This window comes from Kryptolebias marmoratus, linkage group LG20, assembly GCF_001649575.2.
Source record: "Kryptolebias marmoratus isolate JLee-2015 linkage group LG20, ASM164957v2, whole genome shotgun sequence".
Taxonomy (NCBI): Eukaryota; Metazoa; Chordata; class Actinopteri; order Cyprinodontiformes; family Rivulidae; genus Kryptolebias; species Kryptolebias marmoratus.
In genome coordinates this window covers 13,240,664-13,244,998 of record NC_051449.1, presented here as the reverse complement: position 1 = coordinate 13,244,998, position 4,335 = coordinate 13,240,664, and the positions used below count along the sequence as shown (strand labels likewise).

The window sequence follows — 4,335 nt, the reverse complement described above, 5'->3', positions numbered from 1 at the left end:
AAAAAAAAGACTACCTGAAGAGCAGGGTGGGAAGGAAGAAAATAATTTAAAAAAAAATTAAAATTAATAACAGAAAAAGAAAGACAGCAGGGATTCGGGCTCTTCTCGCCGAGCCCTGACTCATGATCCGCCCGGGTGGATCGGTGCGTAACGCGGCCGGAAAACGAGTGAGTGGAGCAAAAAGTGGTGCAGCTCAAAAACGTGCTACGTTCAGAGGGGAGATGCTAATATAGATCTGTTGCGGGTTTTTTTTTATTTTCCAAAACGAAGGGCTCTGGTAGCAGGTAGATTAGAAGGAGGGCTTTGCGCTTCATGAATTTGTTGGGAGGAAAAAAGGGTCTTTGCGCATCTGACTTCCTCCCGGATTCTGAGCCTTCGGCACATGGCGAAAAAAAAAAAAAAACCCAGCCAGACTGCCATTTTCAGGGTGGGCACTCTGAGAGGATGCATACACACACACACACACACACACACACACACACACACACACACACACCAGAAACGAACCTCATCAGGAGCAGCAGGGTAAAGGAGAGAAGTGGTCCCAGTGTGGCTCTGGAGTCTCCAGATTGTTGAAAACGCGCCCCTCCGTCTCCTGATGTGCAGTGCCAAGCACTAAATATGCCCTAAGGTTAATGAGGCAGTCTCCATAAATTCTTCAGCCATCTGGATGTATTGAGTCTAGACGCTTAGAGCAGCACTGCACTTACAGGAATGTGCACTGCACTTTCTTTCTTTCTTTTTTTTTTAAATGGCAAATTTATGCCTATTTTTTTCTTTGTGATGGAGCAACAACAACAACAAAATAATAATAATAATAATAAAAACAACCAACATGGACTGTAGTTTCATTGTATTTGAACTTGAAAAATCAGAGTCCATCTCTGCAGAGCAACAGTCCATGATGGATGTGATCTGCCCTCCCTCTCAGGGCTGAGTTACAAATAATTCACTTTAGCTTTGCCCCTCGTGAAGGAGACACCCCCGTTCCCACACAGTAAAGAGCAGCAAATGTCTGAGCGCTCTTCTGTTTAATTCAGTTTACAGCTGATCTTACCGAGTCATCAGGGAGGGATGCGTGGACAGAGCCGAGCCCGTGGCTTCCTGCTGCTGCTGCTGCGATGTGGACAGAGGAGTGTCAGGATGTTGGCCTGCCTCGTCTCCAGCTGAAGCTACGCTCACGTGTAGCCCATTATCGCATGTGATGAGGTTCATCAGCTGCAACCTGCAATTAAGTCGAGACTCTGATAGCAACCTGCTATCAGAGCAGAGACGTTCCTCCCTTTTATACCCCACGGTTTGGATTCCGAACTAAAATCGCAGTAGTTCGCGTCTTGTCTGTGACTAGCCGGTGAAATGCCACACGCGCCCACTTTAATTTCTGATTCTCTGCGCAAATGTTGCAGATAATTGTTTAATTCCCGCCTCGCTCTTGGGATTCGGCAGGATTCAGTCGAGCTCACGTGTCTCCCGGCTAAATGGGAAGTTGAGGCCTGAGTGAGTTCACATCAGCAGGAACCTGTGTGAGCAGCGTGGCGTGTTTGTGCCCCCCCTGCTCAGCCATGGGTAAATGGAAAAGGTTAGGTAATGGAGACCCCTGGCCCCTGCCTGGGGCATTGCGACATACTGCCTATCTAGATGAGTGGTTGACCTCTGACCTCTCGTCTCGCCAAGGCCTCGGGTCTGCTTGGCTGAAGCCAGGTGGCTTTCAAGAGCCTATTGGCCGTTTCAGGAGCACATGACATTTGAACTCGTTGCACTTTAGGACCGAACAGACTCTTTCAGCTCGTTTCGAAATGATTGCAGAGTCTGTCTCTCTTTAAATGCGTTCAAGAAAACTTGGTTTGCCAGTAGCAAAAGTAGAAATCCCAACATTTCAGTGAGTGTAAAGGTTTAAAGTTGGACTTCCTGCGCCGAGGCCGCTGGGTTGCTTTTGTTATCAAAAAAAAAAAAAAAAACTGGTTGCCACACGAACCAGCCCCCATCTCGTCACAGCTGAGGGAAAACAGCCCGTCTCGAGTCTGTCACAACATGCTCCCTTATTGTATCGCCGTGCACGAAGGCTCCCCGTGGAAATTTTGGAATCTTTCCCATTGTTCATAAAGGAAAGGAGGCTTTCATATGGAAGTGGGAAACGTCAGGAAATGACAGGCATTCTTTGCGGACAATTTGAAAATAAACTTGTGGGTTTGTGCCTCTCTCTCTCTCTCTCTCTCTCTACGCAGCTAAGCAAAGACTGGAAGAATTAGCAGAGCGGATTGAAGATTGTGGCCTTAACAATTCCTTAGTGGCATTTTTCACTTTCTTGTGTGCTTTCTGTATTTTTATTTTTTTTGCAGTTTAAAGTATTTCTTTGTTTGTTTGTGTTACTGAAAGACACGCCATCCGAGCTTTGCCCTGGAGGCTTTTGTTGAGAGCTCTTTCACTCTTTTTTATCCTTTATTTTCTTCCTTATTTGTCCTTATTTTGCCTTATCTCCCCCCCCCCCCACCCCTTGACTTTAAACTCAACCCTGCAGCTTGAGCTTTGCTTTATGAGGTGTGACAGCGAGGTCTGGTTGCCGTGTGGATTGGAACGTACAGCTTTACATTCAGCCGGCTGTGGACGGCTGTGGGGAGGGCCTGAATTTATTCAGCCTCGTACGTTTTATCGAATACAGAAACTCCCTTTATTCTGCTGAGCTGGCATGAAAGAGCAGAATAGAAAGAAAGAGGAAAAAAAAAAAAGAGCTGATGTCTTAAACCACAGCTGCACACATGGAGTTACTACCTTTAGAAAGAAGACATTAAAAACAGGTGGCCATTTATTTCTTTTTCACTCTTGCACTAACTTTTCACAGCCCTGTCTTTCTTTCTTTTGACTTTTAATCACCAGTTTTACTCAACATTTTGTCTCCGTTAACGATCTGATGCTTGCCGCCCTCCCGTCCCTCTCTTTCTGTCGCTCTTCCTCCTCTTCCCCTTGTTGTTTTTTCCCAGCAGGCCCGTGGTAGTTCCCAGGTATTTGACCAGTGTAGCGTAGCCGGCGGGCCGGTTGTTCTGTCCTCGGCGAGACAAAAGGCAGCGTGCCTCGAGTAAAGGGATGAAAGGAAACGGGGCTGTGCAGACACTCCTGTTTACAATGGGAAACCTCCTTAGTGAGGCTGTAGAGCAAATAGCCACAACCTCTCTCTTTTTCAAAAAAACGAAAAACAAAACAAGCGCCAAGATGGTAAGAGTATGTCTCCTGCCCTTTGTAGACGAATCAGTGCTGTGTGTAAGGGGGAGAGAAGCGGCATTCTTTACATCTACAAAGAAGGAATATCAGCTTTCTCCTCCCTACACCTGTTTGGTCTGAGCTGACAGATGGCGCGTCACTTCTTAAATACATTTCCTATGTTGACATGTGTATATGACATTGTCTGAGCTGAGAAATAGAGAGTTGGAAATAAAGGAGTTGAGAAATCAGATCCGTTAATGAAGCAGAGCTCTGTTAACGGAGATACCTACATTGTTTTGTTTTTTTATTTTTAAGAATAAAATAAATCACGTTATTGTATTTTTAAAATTGTGGAATTGGAACAAACTCAGCATTTTCAAGAGAAGCAATACATTAAATGCTTAACCTTATTAGAAGTAAATATCTGAAATGAACTTTTCTGGATATAATTTATACACCGTGTTTGATTTAAGTCTCTCTGGGTCCAGAGTTCTTGTTTTAATGCAAGATTTTGTACCCATTTGTACTTCTCAAGTAAAATCTGACTGAAATCTGCACTGAAATGCTCCTCGGTACACTCTAAAAATATGGTAAATCTCAGTCCCACAAATATTGGAGTATATTTTTGTGACAGTGCTAACCAGCGTCTTTACCCGTCATTGTCCGCTCATTGTCCACCCCTTACCTCGTGTTTTCAGCCTGTGCTGCATATCTCGGCTCACTCTTCTGTCATCATGTCGGGGTGGTGGGGGGTGGGGGTCAGAGGGAAGGGAGCGGAAGCTGCGGGAGCCTTTTATGGCTCCATCTCTAGAGACAACCTGTGCTCCGGCACCTCTCTGCTGGCACTTTTTTATGACATCATAAACTCCCCCATTTCCTCTGACCAGCCCTAGGTGGGTAAAAAGAGCGTACCTGGCTGGTGATGGTCTGTCTGACAGAGTCCTCATGCTGCTTCTGATTTCCACCGGAGCTCGGATCGCTCAGATCTTGGCAGACAACCTGTAAAAACAGTTGTTTGTGTGATGACTGACGATCAGATAGCCATTTTCAGCCCCTATAGTTTCCACAGACTCATTGTACATCCTCTTCCTTGGTCGTTTTGGCCGGTGAGGACAGTCGTCGGCATTGGGAGGTGAG

General features: G+C 45.7%; 1 long non-coding RNA gene across 1 annotated transcript in view; it reads left to right on the top strand.

Moving 5' to 3' along the window:
- The window catches only part of LOC119618034, an 11,011-nt gene that overhangs the window by 734 nt on the left and 5,942 nt on the right, over window positions 1–4,335 (top strand). The window lies entirely within an intron of this gene.